Here is a 19,033-nt window from a genome sequence, read left to right as displayed (position 1 = left end):
ACCTAGTTGCCAACCCCCATTGTAAATTCAATCTCCCCCTTCATCATCAAACAGATCATTTAAACGTGTGGATATAGTGCTAAACTTGAAGGACTCATTGTCTCTGTGAATTTAAATTATGTTGTTCCCCACCAGTGACCTCAGAAGAGGAAACAATGATACAATGTAGTCCAACAACATCACTCTCAAACAGCACAGATGTGAGATGTGTTTCACTGTAGAAGCACTGGTCCTCGTACATTTTAATTCCAGGTTGATAATCACAATATTTAAGGGCATATCAGATGGTCTGCTCTGACCATAACAGTCACACCAAGCATATTGTTGGTTGGTAAAAGATTGAAATGGGAAAATAATGTACCCATGAAAACCCTATGAAATAGCTCCCCAATACCATCTGATGTATATATTTAATGTATTACATGAATGGTGACCACAGCCCTTCCAACAATACATTTAAATAACATTTTACTGTGATTGTCTCCACCCTGCTGCATGTATTCTATGTAATCCATTTCAAATGTGTCTCCCAGTGCAGCTTTACTTCCAGGCTATTATGACACATCTGTCAGTTTCTTCCATGTTCCTAGGTTCTAGTACAATAAAAAACATATGTTTTTTTGGTCACTACCATTCCACGAAAATACCATGCTATATATTTTTCAATGTACTACAATCGTACATTTTTGTGACAGCTGTGCTTCACATCGGAGTGCTGCTGCATGTCCTTTGCCTCTCTTGACCATGTCGGGTGGGCCGGGCACAAAGGTCAAGGCGGCTCTCCACTTCCCTCCAGTAGTTATTTAACAAGCCTGATAACACATCACTCCTGACAGACACAGGCAGAAACTCTTGTATAAATGTAGCAGCCTGTACACCTAATCAATAGTGATCTGACATGCTGTATTGCGTGGAAACTGTAGGCTACTAACAACAGCAGCTACATAGTCTAGCTTACTATGGTCCTGTCCCTCTGACCAGGGTAAACAAAGTGGTAATGTTGTGTATTGTATATACAGTATTTCACTTCAAACTGTTTATTTCATTTATTTATACACAAGAGAAGTGGCTGCCCAGCACAAATTCACGTACAAACATTTTTCATTACATTCTTGTCATTTAGCAGATGCTCTTATCCAGAGAAACTTACAGGACAAAAAAGGGTTAATTGCCTTGCTAAAGGGCACAGTGGCAGATTGGTCCCGAGCCGATTAGATGAACAGCGACCTTTCAGTTACTGGCCCAACACTCTTAACCGCTAGGCTACCTGCCGCCAGATCAATTAACTTCAACACAGTTATTCAAATACATTCATCAATGACTAAAATAATACATCCAGTATTAAAATACAATTCATAGTCTGTTTATCATTAAACAAAAGTTGTTTAGAAATATAAAACAATCCCCCCAAACTAATGCTAAAAACTGATCATTACACCATCTTTATCTGATATACACTGAGTGTATAAAACATTAGAAACACCTTCCTAATATTGAGTTGCACCCCCTTTGTCCTCAGACCAGCAGGACATGGACTGTCCAAGGTGTTGTGTGCATTTCACAGGGATGCTGGTCCATGTTGACTCCAATGCTTCCCACAATTGTGTGAAGTTGGCTGGGAGTGGATCTACTCCGAATAGCTCGTTCCATCTCCTCCCACAGATGCACAATTGGATTGAGATCTGGTGACTCGGCAGGCCACTGCAGTAAGCTGAATTCACTGTCATGTTCTTGGAACCATTCCTGGACAAGCCTTGTGGCATGGGGCATAATCCTGCTGAAAAAAATCATTTTGCAGATGGATACACTGCTGCCATGAATGGATGCACCTGATTGGCAATGATGTTTAGATATCCTGTGGCATTCAAACATTGGTCCCCTTGATAAAAGTTGAGCAATGTGTGCCCTGAAAACACACCCCACCCATTACACCACCAGCCTGCAATGCTGACACACGGCATGGATGCATGCAGTGGTGTAAAGTACTTATGTAAAAATTAAGTCGTTTTTTGGGGTATTTGACAACTTTTACTTTTATTTCCCAAAAATTCCTAAAGAAAATGTACTTTTTACTCCATACATTTACCCTGACACCCAAAAGTACTCGTTACATTTTTTTAAATAATTAGCAGGATAGAAAATGGTCCAATTCACACACTTATCAAGATAACATCCCTGGTCGTCCTTACTGCCTCTGATCTGGCGGACTCAGTAAACACAAATGCTTCATTTGTAAACGGTGTTAGTGTGCCCCCGGCTATCCGTAATATAAAAAACAACGACACAATTGTACCGTCTGGTTCACTTAAAAACCTCTTCTTATGGCTGAAATCCCGTTAACAGGATAGATTTGACAACATCCGGTGAAATGGCAGAGCGCCAAATAAAAATAAAAAATTATTACAAATATTTAACTTTCATACATTCACAAGTGCAATACACCAACTTAAAAGCTGAACTTCTCGTTATTCTATCCACCGTGTCAGATTTCAACAAGGCTTTACTGTGAAAGCAAACCATGCTATAATCTGAGGACTGCACCCCATCAAACAAATACAGACAATCATATTTCATCCCACCAGGCGCGACAAAACTCAGAAATAACATATAATTCATTCACATTTGACGAGCTTCTTCTGTTGGCACTCCAATATGTCCTATAAACATCACAAATGGTCCTTTTGTTCGATTAATTCCCGTTGTAAAATGTCCATTTATTTGGCACGTTTGATACAGAAAAACACCCGTTCCAACTCGCGCAACATGACTACAAAATATCTCGTAAGTTACCTGTAATCTTTGTCCAAGCACCTCAAACAACTTTTCTAATACAACTTTAGGTATTTTTTAACGTAAATAATCAATCAAATTTAAGACGGGATAAACTGCGTTTAATACCGGAGGAAAACAAAGTGGAGTGTGCTTTTCAGGTCGCGCGCCTCTATCAAAAAGTACACTTCCCTCTACCCTCATTCTGAACAGGGCTACTTCTTCATTACACAAAGGAAAAACATCAACCAATGTCTAAAGACTGTTGACATCCAGTGGAAGCGATAGGAACTGCAAGCAACTGCCTTAGAATTCTAGATTCTCAATGAAAACCCATTGAAGAGAGAGTGACCTAAAAAAAAAAAATCCTGGATGGTTTGTCCTCGGGGTTTCGCCTGCCAAATAAGTTATGTTATACTCACAGACATCATTCAAACAGTTTCTATCCAAATCTACTAATAATATGCATATCTTAGCTTCTGGGCCAGAGTAGCAGGCAGTTTACTCTGGGCACGTCAGTCATCCAAGCTACTCAATACTGCCACCCATCCATAAGAAGTCAAGGATCGTACCCTTTTTTTTACATTTTTACCTAAAATGTAACTGCCTGTAGCTCAGCACCTGAAGCAAAGACATGCATCTTTTTGATACCTTTTGAAAGGAACCAATTTGAAGTTTGTAGAAATGTGAAATTAATGTATGAGAATAACACATATCTGGTAAAAGATCATACAAACAAAAAAAGCTTTTTCATCTTTGAAATGGAAGAGAAAGGCCATACTTTCAGATAGGAGTCTACGTGTAATTTAGATTTTGGCCACCAGTTTGACTGATGCAGTGAAGAATTACATTACTGCACTGTATCAAGTCTGCCAGGAGTTTTCCCAAATGTTTCCCGAATTGGTCCTTTAAGTACATAACTATAGAGAACATATAAAAATGCTATGGTAATAAAAAAATTAAGTTTACACACTCCCAGGAATGTCATACATGATGGGCCATTAGCTTATACACTAACTTTCACACATCTAGATGGCCGGGCGGAGTGGGTGTGGAGCCAGAGACAGCAGGGGTTCAAAATGTAGAAACCAGTTCCTACATTTGAACATTGATTTTATTAAACGAAACTATGCTACATTTTATCTGTGGGACCCCCAGGATGACAAATCAGAGCAAGATTACTGAATGTAAGTACATTATTAACCTTCAGAGGTGAATGTATCAAACCAGTTGCCGTGATACGTTTTTTTATTGTCGTGCACTCTCCTCAAACAATAGCATGGCATTTTTTCACTGTAACAGCTACTGTTAAATTGGACACTGCAGTTAGATTAACAAGAATTTAAGCTTTCTGACCATTTAAGACATGTCTATGTCCCGGAAAGTTAGCTGTTGTATTCAACGTCATTCTAGTCACATTAGCGCACGTTAGCAACAACCGTCCTGGTTTAGGGACACCCATCCCGTAGAGGTTAATGGTAGTTCTCCCTCTATTCAGCTCCAAGTAATGGTAATTCTCTCTCTATTCAAATTATTCATACTTTTACTTTTGATACATAAGTATATTTACAACCAAATAATTTCAGCCTTTTACACAAGTAGTATTTTACTTGGTGACTTTCACTTGAGTTACTCTTGCCACATTACGAGTGGTAAGGCTTCTCTCCTTTATGTTTACCTTGGTGTCTTTTTAACTGGCCCATTTGCGAGAAACTCTTTCCACAGTCAGAGCAGGAGTAAGGCTTCAGTCCTGTATGTATACGTTCATGTCTTTTTAAGTTGCCCAGTAGAGAGAAACTCTTTCCACAGTCAGAGCAGGAGTAAGGCTTCTCTCCTGTGTGTGTTCTCTGATGAACTTTTAGATCAGTTGATGTAATGAAGCATTTCACACAGTCAGAGCAGGAGTAAGGCTTCACTACTGTATGTATAAGTTCATGTTTTTTTAAGTGGCCCAGTCGAGAGAAACTCTTTCCACAGTCAGGGCAGGAGTAAGGCTTCACTCCTGTATGAATATGTTCATGTCTGTTTAAGTGGCCCAGTCGAGAGAAACTCACCCCACAATCAGAGCAGGAATAAGGCTTTTCTCCCGTGTGTGTTCTCTGGTGAACTTTTTGCTCAGTTGATGATGTGAAGCATTTTCCGCAGTCAGAGCAGGAGTAAGTCCTCTCTCCTGTGTGCACTCTCTGATGAACTGTCAGAGCCCTTGATGTTGTGAAGCTCTTCCCACAGTCAGCGCAGGAGTAAAGATTTTCTCCTGTGTGTATTTTTAGGTGTATTTCTAGCTTTGATAGAAATGGGAAAATCTCCTCACAATGTGGGCAGTGGTGAGACCTCTTAGCTCTGTGATCTTCCTGCTGTTGCTCTCTGGATGTAGAGAATGTCTCAACATGGTCTCCTGTGTGAACAACATCAGAAGAACCAGTCAGTGGGTGTGATATACATGTCAATCAAATGCATTTTATAAAGCCCTTTTTACATCAGCAGTTGTCAGAAAGTGCTTTACAGAAACCCAGCCTAAAATTCCCAAAGATCAAGCAATGCAGAAGCACAGTGGCCAGGAAAAACTCCCTAGAAAGCAGGAACCTTGGAAGAAAGGTAGAGAGTAACAAGGCTCAAAGGGGTGGCCAGTCCTCTTCTGGCTGTACCGGGTGACATATGTATTCATATCAGTAGGCTGTACAATACAAAGGGAATAAAACTATTCTAAAAGTGGGTAAGAGATTAAAGCTAAAAAGGGGCGTGTCATCTTCCACTCACTATCACAAGGGTTAGTAACTACACAGACTCATTTCATATCATCCTCCTCTCACTATCACAAGGGTTAGTAACTACACAGACTCATTTCATATCATCCTCCTCTCACTATCACAAGGGTTAGTAACTACACAGACTCATTTCATATCATCCTCCACTCACTATCACAAGGGTTAGTAACTACACAGACTCATTTCATATCATCCTCCACTCACTATCACAAGGGTTAGTAACTATACAGACTCATTTCATATCATCCTCCACTCACTATCACAAGGGTTAGTAACTACACAGACTCATTTCATATCATCCTCCACTCACTATCACAAGGGTTAGTAACTACACAGACTCATTTCATATCATCCTCCTCTCACTATCACAAAGGTTAGTAACTACAGACTCATTTCATATCATCCTCCTCTCACTATCACAAGGGTTAGTAACTACACAGACTCATTTCATATCATCCTCCTCTCACTATCACAAGGGTTAGTAACTACACAGACTCATTTCATATCCTCCACTCACTATCACAAGGGTTAGTAACTACACAGACTCATTTCATAAAACTTTAAAACACTGGCAGTTTGTCTACTTCACTTCTTTAGTCTACTCTCTGATCACTCCAGATAACCCAGTGAATAAAACAAAATGCTGACAATACTGGTGTCAAACCATGCAAGTGTCAGTAGCATGAAATAACATCCACCTTCTCATTGAAACAGTTAATCATGAAACAGTTCTACTGCAACTTTTCATACAGTGGGAAGTTGGAACAAATAACACAAACTTAGATAGAACCTGCTCTTACCATGAGAAACAGATTTCCCAATCTTCATCTTTAATGTTGACATTCAGCTCCAGTGTTTGACTGCAGTCTTCCAGCTTCACTGATGCCATCTCTGGATCCTGCAGTGCAAACTGGGCTCCACTGTCACAATCAGGACCCAGTGACTGTAGGTTTGGACTCAGTGTGGAAGGAGAGAGGCAGGCTGGGTTTGTCTTCACTGTTGATGTTACCGGCCTCAGACTTAATTCTAGTCGTCCTGTAGTAACAATGACAAACATACAACAAGTTGTCTTGACAGTTCTGGAACTTTATTCTCTAAAAATAAATTTCTTCTTGTTCAATTATCTAATTCAGTGCTGGACTTGGACTGAAATAGGTGCCGGTACTGTTTATATTTAGATGCAAATACTGCAACCTTGTACTTAATGTATGTTTTAGGCAGCACTGTGTACTATTTTCCTGAATAACCTTGTCTTCACTGTATTATTTAAATCATAAACCAATAGTATTTCCTGTTCACACCATAGTAATATTTATAGATAAATATAGAAACAACTGAATGTCTCTGAATATTAGTACACATGTAGAAAACTGATAATCATTACATTTAGCTCTGCACCGGCACTGAAGTTTCACTGGATGTATAAATGTGAAGCATCCGCTTAGCGTTTCCACTCACTGCCAAATCTACCAAATATGGTAGTGAGAGGAAGCCCACTGGCCGGCAGTGGAAGAAGATGGAACGAGATGGATTTTGGCCGACATTCTGCAAAATGTTTTAATCGATGAAACATCTGATCTTAATACAGTTTTCTGTTCCCAAAACTAAAATCTGCTATGAACAGAGTGGACGAAGTTTTGTAGACTTTACCCTTTGCAAATTTTTTAAACGTTTTTCATAGGGATGTTTAGAGGGAACGCAAAGGCGAATTGAGTTATTGCACACGAGCGGATCACAGAGGAGTTCCCTAACAGAAATATGAGAAGGGCGGTGCTTAATTTGAGCCGGATTTTCCGGCACCGCTCAGTTTTGTAGGCTTTCGTTCCGGAACCCATTTGACAGGATCAGGTAGCCTACCTTCTGGCATGAAAAATAATTTCCACTGTTTGCAATGTAAAATCCTAATAAAAGCAATCAGAGTAATTACATTTGGATTCCTCTGTAATTGTCATGCCTCCTAAAAAACGTAATGTGAAAACGTGCCTGATATTCTAAGAATGTATTAATGTTGGGCCGTCCCAGGTTTATGGTTTGTGCAACATTGTAGCCTATTTAGAACAAGGCGTGGCCATTGCTGTGGTGAGAGAGAAGCACGCCTGTATCTCTCAGAACTACAATGAGATTCACTTTCTATGCTCTCTCTCCCTCTCTGTGCTGTTATAGACATGAGCCAGCAACTCATCTCTCCAGCATTGCACTTCATTTATTTCCTAATAGAATAATATCTGTGGGAAGTGTGTTGAGGTGCTGCAGCACTCTGCAGTCTGTTCAGAAAGAAATGAAATAATTCCCAAAACTACACCAGGAGTATTTAGCTACAGAGGATCAATAGCTAATTTAAATAAAATAGCCTAGCTGTGGATTGTGTGTAGCCAAATCACAAGGCATGACTACAGTTGGGAACGTGTGGCAAATCTGTCAGTGAACAGCATCCAGCCAAAACAGGCCTTTAGCAATATTTCTAATACAGTCACTGGAAAACACAGGTTGTAAAGCAAATGGATCCTGCTGAAAATAAAATACTAATCTGTCTGTATGTTACCAAGTTATCAACTTCCATCTAGGCCTATTGAGCAACCAGCATGTTTTACAAAGTAAAGCAAGAGAGAGATGAGCTTTTGGCCGGTGAGTGAGCTGCACATCATTGGGTGAGTCAGTGAAACTGGAAAGCTTGTTAAGGACTATAACTTCCTCCTCATATTGTACAATGTGTTTCTCCTCACACCTGGCCTAGGCTATTGATGGATTAGAGAATGTCGTTTTTATTGATCTCAGATTCTCAGTTTGTCAGGGTCAAAGTAGCCTGTCATTTTGGTCATTTGTGAGGTATTAAAAAAGATTCTGCGAAAGTCTCCAGTCATCTAAAATGATGTAGAACTGCATGAAATCCGTTTATAAAAGACCACATTTTTCCTGGAGTCTAGGCTACAAAAAATGTACTCCATGTGTCTAACTTCTGTAAGCGGCTCAACACCACTGCTTCCGAGTGGTGCAGCGGTCTAAGGCACTGAATCTCAGTGCAAGAGGCGTCATGAAAGCCCCTGGTTCCAATCCAGTCTGTATCACATCTGGCCGTGATTGGCAGTCCCATAGGGCTGCGCACAATTGACCCAGCATCGTCCGAGTTTGGTACGGGTAGGCCGTCATTAGAAATAAGAATTTGTTCTTAACTGACTTGCCTAGTTAAATAAAATAAAACAATTATATTATGCCAGTACGCAAAAGCCATGATAATGCATGCAATGCTTTATTATAAAGGTATTTTATGTGTTCTGGTACCTCAGAGACCCCCAGGTCACCACCTCTTGGGCTCACTTTTGGTTCCAGCACCTCCCAATGTACACAGTAAGCACTGGAGAAGTGGGTAGCTGCTGCTGCCTCCTCCAGGACACATCTTCTTTACATAGAATTCATCAGGCTGTTGATTGTGGCATCTGGAATATTATCCCACTCTTCAAAGGCTGTGTGAAATTCCTGGATATAGGAGGGAACTGGAACAAGCTGTCGTACACGTCGATCCAGAACATCCCAAACATGCTCAAAGGGTGACATGTCTGGTGAGTATGCAGGCCATGGAAGAACTGGGACATGTTCAACATTTTCAATTGTGTACCGAGTCATGCGACATGGGGCTGAGCATTGTCATGCTGAAACATGAGGTGATGGCGGCAGATGAATGGCAGGATAATGGGCCTCAGGATCGTGTCATGGTATCTCTGTGCATTCAAATTGCCATTGATAAAATGCAGTTGTGTTCGTTGTCTGTAGCTTATGTCTGCCCATACCATAACCCCACCGCCACCATGGGGCACTCTGTTCACAACGTTGACATCAGGGATCCCCATTAGCTGCTGCCAAGGTACCTACTCAGCTACTCTTGTCCCCAACACAAGGTGCACCTGTGTAATGATGATCATGCTATTTAATCAGCTTCTTAATATGCAACACGTGTCAGGTGGATGGATAATCTTAGCAAAGGAGAAATGCTCACTAACAGTGTAAACAAATTTGTGCACAACATTTGTGAGAAATAAGTTTGTATCGGTAACATTTCTGGGATCTTTTATTTCACCTCATGAAACATGGGACCAACACTTTACATGTTGTGGTTATTTGTTAAGTGTTTGTATGATTTTTTTAAATAAATACTGTAATCTATCAATAACAAAAATGTTATTAAACTAAATCAGCCTGCTTTTCTGTTCTAATCAGGTCCCTACACAGGCTGAAGAAATTCGGCTTGTCACCAAAAACACTCAACTTTTACAGATGCACAATCGAGAGCATCCTGTATCACCCACCGCCTGTTACGGCAACTGCTCCACCCACAACCGGAAGGCTCTCCAGAGGGTAGTGCGGTCTGCACAACGCATCACCGGGTGCAAACTACCCGCCCTCCAGGACACCTACACCACCCGATGTCACAGGAAGGCCAAAAAGATCATCAAGGACAGCAACCACCCGAGCCACTGCCTGTTCACCCCGCTAACATCCAGAAGGCGAGGTCAGTACAGGTGCATCAAAGCTGGGACTGAGAGACTGAAAAACAGCTTCTATCTCAAGGCCATCACTGTTAAACAGCAATCACTAACACAGAGTGGCTGCTGCCAACATACTGACCCAACTCTAGCCACTTTAATAATAGAAAAATGTATGTAATAAATGTATCACTAGCCACTTTAAACAATGCCACTTTATATAATGTTTACATAACCTACATTACTCATCTCATATGTATATACTGTACTCTATACCATCTACTGCATCTTGCCATCTTGATGTAATAAATGTATCACTAGCCACTTTATATAATGTTTACATACCCTACATTACCCATCTCATATGTATATACTGTACTCTATACCATCTACTGCATTTTGCCTATGTCGTTCGGCCAACACTCATTCATATATTTTTATGTACATATTCTTATTCATTCCTTAACACTTGTGTGTATAAGGTAGTTGTTGTGAAATTGTTAGGTTGGATTACTTGTTAGATATTACTGCATGGTCGGAACTAGAAGCACAAGCATTTCTCTACACTCGCATTAACATCTGCTAACCATGTGTATGTGACAAATAACATTTTATTTGAGGCTGAGAAGGATCCTGTAAGAGCAGAACATTATCTGGTGACAGTAGTCCTTGTAGTCTTGGAGGCCCAAAAACTTCTCAGCTGCAGATATAATGATGTCCAGCTTCTTATACCTCTTGTGCAATTAATAACTGTGATTATAAATACTCAAATATCCACCTTTTCACAATAAGTGTATCCATAACACTTGATTGACATACAACATTTGCAACTGGTTGTGGTGCATCCACCACCATATCTTCTTCAGAACTGTGGCCTCTTGCCCCTATAACTCTCTTCACCACCTCCACATAGGGTGAATGTACAGCAAATCTCCTAACAGGGCACTCTGGGAATTCAGGAATATGACCCCCTCCACAGTTGCAACATTATACATTCACATACCCTTCAATAAAAAATGTCACTCTGCAAACACTTGACATGTGGCCAAAACTTTTACATCTCACGGGATAACTGACACTTCCTACCTTTACCTTTCTGGCAGAGACTCTGCATCAAAACTCTACATGACAATGTATTCTCTGTTTCCCAACGCTCTACACAGGATCCATGTCTCACCAAACGGCAAGCATCACAGACACCTGGAATCTTCCATTTCAACTGCTCCTCCTTAACACTTAAACCTAATCCTATTATCACTCCTTTCAATGCCGCCCTGTTCCAGAGAGCAAGTCGAGTCACAATTCTTGTCCCCAATCGCGAAATCCGGAGCGCCCGCTCCCTCTGGATATAAGACAAACTATAAATCATTATGAGTCCACTCCAAGTTACCTTCCCCAATCTTGTTTCTCATGGTGTGAGAGTCCTTTAGGTGCCTTTTGGCAAACTCCAAGCTGGCTGTCATTTGCCTTTTACTGAGGAGTGGCTTCCATCTGGCCACTCTACCATATAGGCCTGATTGGTAGAGTGCTGCAGAGATTGTTGTCCTCCTGGAAGGCTCTCCCATTGCCACAGAGGAACTCTGGAGCTCTGTCAGAGTGACCATTGGGTTCATGGTCACCTCCCTGACCAAGGCTCTTGGATGATTTTTGATCATATCCTTGGACTAAAATGATTGACACTCAAATGCAAGCCTAACACCATGTGCAAAGGGCCTTTGGGTAATGTAGAACATATTCAATGGTTTCTCTTTTCACTGTCAACTGTGTTAATTTTCAGCAAACTTAACATGTGTAAATATTTGTATGAACATAACAAGATTCAACAATTGAGACATAAGCTGAACAAGTTCCACAGACATGTGACTAACAGAAATGGAATGATTAACCCCTTCCCTGAACAAAGGGGGGGGGGGGGGGGGGTCAAAATCAAGTCAGTATCTAGTGTGGCCACCAGCTGCATTAACCTCTTAGAGACCCCTTAACACTCGGATCCTGTTAACGGGATTGATTTTGACAACAGCCAGTGAAAAATCAGAGCGCCAAATTCAAAACAACAAAAATGTCATAATTCAGATTTCTCACACATACAAGTATTATACACCATTTTAAAGATAAGATTCTCCTTAATCTAACCACATTGTCCGATTTCAAAAAGGCTTTACGGCGAAAGCAAAACATTAGATTATGTTAGGACACCACCTAAACAAGAAAAGCCACACAGCCATTTTCCCAGCAAGGAGAGACGTCACAAAAAAACAGAAATACAGCTAAAATTAAGCACTAACCTTTGATGATCTTCATCAGATGGCACTCATAGGACTTCATGTTACACAATACATGTATGTTTTGCTCGATAAAGTTCATATTTATATCCAAAAACCCCATTTTACATTGGCGCGTAATGTTCAGAAATGTTTTCCCTCCAAACCTTCCAGTGAATGAGCACAATGAGCACACATATTACAGAAATACTCATCATAAACTTTGATCAATATACAAGTGTTATGCACAGAATTATAGATACACTTCTCCTAAATGCAACCGCTTTGTCAGATTTCAAAAAAGGTTCACGGCGAAAGCACAATTTGCAATAATCTGAGTACAGCCCAGAAGACACCAACAACAAGCAAACAGGAACCCGCCATCTTGGAGTCAATAAAACTAAGAAATTACATTATAAATATTCACTTACCTTTGATTATCTTCATCAGAATGCACTCTCAGGAATCCCAGCTCCACAATAAATGTTCGATAAAGTTTATCTTTATGTCCAAATACATCCATTTTGTTCGCATTAGGTTCACTATCCAAATCCACAACGCGCGTGCTTACTTAGTCCAGACGAAAAGTCAAAAAAGTTATACTACAATTTGTAGAAACATGTCAAACGATGTATAGAATCAATCTTTAGGTTGTTTTTAACATATATCTTTAATAAAATTCCAACCGGACCTATCCGTTCTCTTTAGGAATGAATATGAACTCAGCTCGCTCCCAAGCCTCTGCGCGTGACTGAACCCATGCCTTATAATGGGACACCTACTTCCTTGGGCTGTTATTCCCTTCAAATTCACCATAGAATCCTCAAACAAGGTTCTAAAGACTGTTGACATCTAGTGGAAGCTTTAGGAAGTGCAAAATGAACCCTAAGTCACTCTATACTGTAAAGGCAATCACTTGAAAAAACTGCAATCTCAGATTTCCCATTTCCTGGGTGGATTTTTCTCAGGTTCTTGCCTGCCATATGAGTTCTGTTATACTCACCGACATCATTCAAACAGTTTTAGAAACTTCAGAGTGTTTTCTATCCAAATCTGGCAGTTTAATTTGGCTGTGAAAATACTGCCCCCTATCCCTTAAGTACTGCAGTGCATCTCCTCCTCATGGACTGCACCAGATTTGCCAGTTCTTGCTGTGAGATGTTACCCCACTCTTCCACCAAGGCACCTGCAAGTTCCCAGACATTTCTGGGGGGGAAGGCCCTAGCCCTCAAATCCAACAGGTCCCAGACCTGCTCGATAGGATTGAGATCCAGGCTCGTCGCTAGGCAGAACACTGACATTCCTATCTTGCAGGAAATCACACACAGGATGAGCAGCAACACCAAAATTTCAGGGTCCCTGCTCATCTGCGTGAACGTGCCTTAGGCATGCTGCAAGGAGGCATGAGGACTGCAGATGTGGCCAGGGCAATAAATTGCAATGTCCTTACTGTGAGATGCCTAAGACAGCGCTACAAGGAGAAAGGACGGACAGCTGACCGTCCTCGCAGTGGCAGATCACGTGTAACAACACCTGCACAGGATCGGTACATCCGAACATCACACCTGCGGGACAGGTAGAGAATGGCAACAACAACTGCCCGAGTTACACCAGGAACGCACAATCCCTCCATCAGTGCTCAGACTGTCCGCAATAGGCTGAGAGAGGCTGGACTGAGGGCTTGTAGGCCTGTTGTAAGGCAGGTCCTCACCAGAAATCACCAGCAACAACTTCACCTATGGGTACAAACCCACCGCTGCTGGACCAGACAAGACGGGCAAAAAATGCTCTTCACTGACAAGTCGTGGTTTTGTCTCACCAGGGGTGATGGTCGGATTCGCGTTTATCGTCGAAGGAATGAGCGTTACACCGAGGCCTGACTCTGGAGCGGGATCGATTTGGAGGTGGAAGGTCCGTCATGGTCTGGGGCGGTGTGTCACAGCATCATCGCATTCTTATCGGCACACTCAACAGCCTTGGTTTCTCAAATGACTGCCTCGCCTGGTTCACCAACAACTTCTCTGATAGAGTTCAGTGTGTCAAATCAGAGGGCCTGTTGTCCGGACCTCTGGCAGTCTCTATGGGGGTGCCACAGGGTTCAATTTTCGGGCAGACTCATTTCTCTGTATATATATATCAATGATGTAGCTCTTGCTGCTGGTGATTCTCTGATCCACCTCTACGCAGACGACACCATTCTGTATACGTCTGGCCCTTCTTTGGACACTGTGTTAACAACCCTCCAGACGAGCTTCAATGCAATACAACTCTCCAATACAACTCTTTTACCATCTCGAGAACAGAGCCCCAAGACCCTTTGAGTTCCATGTCAAGATGATGGAGCCGCCTTCAAAGTGTGGATGCACAGAATCTGATGGTGAAATTTACATTTATTTTGACATTTCATTTACACTGTAGATTCAGTAAGGATTTTTCACACTAGCTAAAGTGATACAATTAGTTAATTCCACTCTTACAAGCAATGCCTGTAGAATAGATTTTTAAATTAGTCTTACTGAGACAGAGGTTAATGGATGAAACGGAGCCATTCTGTAGTCGTTACTACGCTAGGTGAGCGGGAGACAGGGCGTTCAGAGAGCTAGCAGGCCGGGGCTAGCAGCTGGGTCTTCAACGATGCAGAGGCCGGTTGAGAGCACATCGGCCGAAATACGTCAGCAGACCAGTCGTGATGGATCGGCGGGCACCGTGTCGACAAAGGGTCCAGATCAATTGACAAGAGAGCTATTGTAGTTGGTGTACTTCGTTTGCGAGCCGTGGGAATAGGCCTAGCTCGAGGCTAACTGGTGCTTGCTTCTGGACAAAGGCATTAGCCACGATAGCCGCTCTGTAGCAGCTAGCTAGCTGCGATGATCCGGTGTAATGGTCCAGAGCTTGCGGCAGTAATCCAGTGAGGCAGTGGGAAAAAAAGAATAGCAGTCTGACATGCTCAGGGCTGACATCACGCTGTGCAGACTGGCAGATACAATCCGGGCTAAAGCGGCTGGTGTCTGTGCTAAAGGTAAAGGCCGCTAGCAGTGGCTAACAATGACAAAATAGCTAGTAGCTAATTAGCTGGCTAGCTGCTAATGGAGTTTCCAGTTATAAGGTCTAAAAAAAAAATAGATCCGTACCACCTTGGGTGAGGCGGGTTGCAGAAAGATATATTTAATTTGAAAATGGGAAAAGAGATTGAAATGTATACAGAAAAACGGAAAAGGCTGAATATTTACACGGGACAAAAACAAATGCGTCTTGCTACTACGCCATCTGGCATTTTAACCTATTGATGCGCAAGTTCTAAAAATGTTTAACAGTCTGCCCAACGAGACATTTTCTCATTCTGTTTTAATTTTATTTTAATTCTGCACCTTTGTATAAGTTGTACTTCCAGTTTTGATCATCATGATTTAGTGACTGCAAAGAACATTTATGGATCTACTGGGATTTTTAAAAGACAGACTAACTTTCTGTTCTGTCTGCTTGCACTCAAGAAATAAGTATAGTTGTGTCAATCTTTTTGTACGCAGTCTTGTTCTGTTGATGAATGTATTTGCAATTTTGATGGTATTATATTTTTTATGAATGTTATGTTTTTTTAAAAGACAACTACATTTTCAAAAAGCATTTAGTGTTTTGCAAAAGTTGTGTTTTGTGGAGACTGTTTTGAAAATCTACAACATTGTTCTAAAAAATGCTTGTAGTCGATTGAGAGAAACTAATACATAAAGACAGTTGCTCTCTGATTAAATAGTACAAGAGTACACCCTGCTGGACAAAAAGCTTACTGCAGCTGGTATTCCCAGGCAGCAAGTACTAACCAGGCCCGACCCTACTTAGCTTCCGAGACTGTATTGTGTTTATATGATATGTAATAATGCTGTAAGCGAAGGAATAACTCTTGCTACACTATATCAAGTTTATGTCACTTGAAAAAGTGCGGTGTGAAATCATAGAAATAGAATCAATGGGATAAACAGACAGTTACTTTAACACAGGCAGATAGATGAGTTACACCTTTTAAACATTTGACGACATATATTTGAGTCTTGTGAAAATAGCAGGCGTTTGAAATAATGACTTCAGACAAATACATCAGATAACGTTACCAGTACATGACTTTAGCACATTTCATAGTTTATATTGTGTATCCAATCATATATATTTTTTAACTACTTTATTACTTAGCTATTTGTGTATATTTTTGATCATGTGTATTGTCACTGTTGAGGAGAGAGCATTTCACTGTAAAGTTTACACACTATATACATTTTAGTCATTTAGCAGACGCTCTTATCCAGAGCGACTTACAGTAGTGAATGCATACATTTCATTTTTTTCGTACTGGTCCCCCGTGGGAATCGAACCCACAACCCTGGCGTTGCAAACACCAGGCTATACCAACTGAGCCACATGGGACCACACGTGCACGTGACGAATACACTTTCGCATCAGCTATCATAGTCAATTTTACGGTAACAGACTTGACCAGCACTATCTAGCCATCACTGACACTAAGATGAACTTACTAGATGTGAAAATACAATATAGATCATGATCCTAACCAACTAAAACGAAGCAACTCCTGATTTATATTTACAACGACAGGGGGTGCACCGTTCCTGGAAGTACTGCAATACCAGGTCGATGCGTGGAGTGGACGGAGCAAGCCCCTATTCCATCTCCCTGTTCCAAAAATCAATTTAATATATGGTCCCCAGATAGGGGACGTATCAGATATTAAACTGATAAGAACAGATACTACACTTGATCTTAGCCAAAAGGCCGAGAAGCGATACCCGCAACGCTTTCGGGAGGAAGTAGCCATTCTCCGACACGTCAAATTCGACGCTGGTTACACCAAAATTATCTCTATGTTTTTTTTTCCATAAAAAAAGGATAATGCTTTAATTAAATGTTGGCAGAGATTGGGAGTTGATCAACGTCAGGAATAACCACGTTTGACTGTTACAAAGTGACACAGTTGTAGGTTTGAAGTCACGTGGTCATCCCCCTCCAATCAGAAATGAGAGAAAGCGTTGTTAAATTAAAACCATATTAACTGCTAAATTGGAATAATAATATATTACGGGTGGGGGGGGAAACAATTTGGAGATAATATTGACATAAAATGTGATCTTGTATCAAATATCTCTGGTAGCGTTGCTGCCACAACGGAACAGAAACAATTGTCCACTTGGTGGCGCCAGAGTTCCACCAACCGTCGCTTTTTCATCAAACTGCATTTGAATGTTGAACCACTTGACTTCAATACACCATCAATGCAAATAATGTGAACAATAAAAATGGCCTATGTCTTTTTCTTCTGTAGAGCGTTGTATGATAAGGCCATTGTGAGGAAGCCTTCATAAAGTTGCCCTCCTAAATTACTTGAGGACAAACTTCAACGATGTCCATCCATGGCACTGGACTGCAGTGAGAGCTAGGCCAGAGCGGCTATGGTCCTGGCTGTCTAAATGTTTCCTCCTCATAATAAAGATGGCACTTTGAGGCTTACTTTTACAATTAGGCTTACTCAGTCACTACAAGAAATGTAATATCATGGTCGTAAAATGCCATTTTGGAAATTAAATGATAGTGCTTTTTGTATTGTTGACTTCATGGGGCCTACTGGAATGAATGGGCTGCTTATTCTGTAACATTACTTGATGCTGTATGTGACTGCTGTCTCCTGGTTATGTGTTTGACCAAAACTGTCTCTCCTTCAGCGCCATGGAATGCACAGGTATTACGGTCGCTGTCCTTTCAGCACCCCGAGCCTTTCACCATTGATGTGACACTGTCGTTGTCTCTATTGGTGATAGTGTGATAGTGGTGCTGGCTACCATCAGCTGTGTAAACAGTGATGTTATGCTGTGTGTCATGTTGAGTCCATGCCGGTTCTGTCTGTGTGTGCAGCCCGAAGCGCGGCCAGGCCTGTTTGATTCATTCATAATGTCATCAAAAAGCATTGCTCCTCCTTCACTAGAACGGCTCAACTACAGACTATATAATGTTGGACGCATGAAGTGATGCTATGTTTTCTGTTATTTTCAGGATTCTTTAGTTTGATACAACGTATTGGAAGATTTTTGGTCCCTCTGAAGGCCTAGGTCCTATAGTCACGGTTCACCACTGGATCTAAGTGAAGGCTTAAATTAAACCTGTCCAGAGGCAGGTTTAACTTCAGATTAATGGATGTTGGCCCCCAGGATGACCTTGGCAATGAGAGAAACTGGATTACCTGGACTATTTTAATGATCTGAGAACAATTGGTGTTTTAAAATGAGTTTTTGATCCTGTGTTTAATATTTCTTTATTTTTTAGTTTATAGTGTTTAGAATGGTATCATGTTAGGGGTTAAGACAATGGGATGATTCTGGAAGGTGTTCCGGAAAGACAATTCAGAAAGAGTCACACTTTGCCAATACTCCCTCTTTTAAAAGTAAAAAATATTCTTCACATATTTAGTCAGTTTATCTACTGTTTATTATTTCTCCAGTGGATGTAAATTATGGTGTTATACATTAGAGGAGTAATCAATCATTTGGAAAGGTGGAATTATTGAATATTATGTTGATAATACTAATAACAATTTACCACTATCAAAAGGAACAATGCATTTTTACCTGTAGATGTTATATTTTATTATGAATTCGTTTTTCTAGCCATTTACCAAAACGTATTACTGTGTTGATAATTTATTAGAAATAATGATCGTGCTTTTAATATATATATATATATATTTAATGTTATCTTATAA

The 19,033-nt window shown here is 40.9% G+C and overlaps 1 long non-coding RNA gene and 1 other non-coding gene across 2 annotated transcripts; both read right to left on the bottom strand.

Moving 5' to 3' along the window:
- Nucleotides 1–1,031: 1,031 nt before the first annotated feature.
- On the bottom strand, nucleotides 1,032–15,586 carry LOC123727745 (uncharacterized). The gene is made up of 3 exons (XR_006759621.2): nucleotides 14,790–15,586; nucleotides 6,335–6,569; nucleotides 1,032–5,164 (listed from the first exon to the last, which is right to left on the bottom strand). It is a non-coding gene; the product is annotated as an uncharacterized LOC123727745 (long non-coding RNA).
- Nucleotides 15,587–16,876: 1,290 nt separating this feature from the next.
- LOC123727930 (U2 spliceosomal RNA) lies at nucleotides 16,877–17,067 on the bottom strand. Its single transcript, XR_006759892.1, has one exon. It is a non-coding gene; the product is annotated as a U2 spliceosomal RNA (small nuclear RNA).
- Nucleotides 17,068–19,033: the final 1,966 nt, after the last annotated feature.

This window comes from Salmo salar, chromosome 16 (assembly GCF_965601325.2).
Source record: "Salmo salar chromosome 16, fSalSal1, whole genome shotgun sequence".
In the NCBI taxonomy this organism is placed as follows: domain Eukaryota; kingdom Metazoa; phylum Chordata; class Actinopteri; order Salmoniformes; family Salmonidae; genus Salmo; species Salmo salar.
Note: the sequence above shows the minus strand (reverse complement) of the source record. Positions and strands in the feature narration are given on the sequence as shown.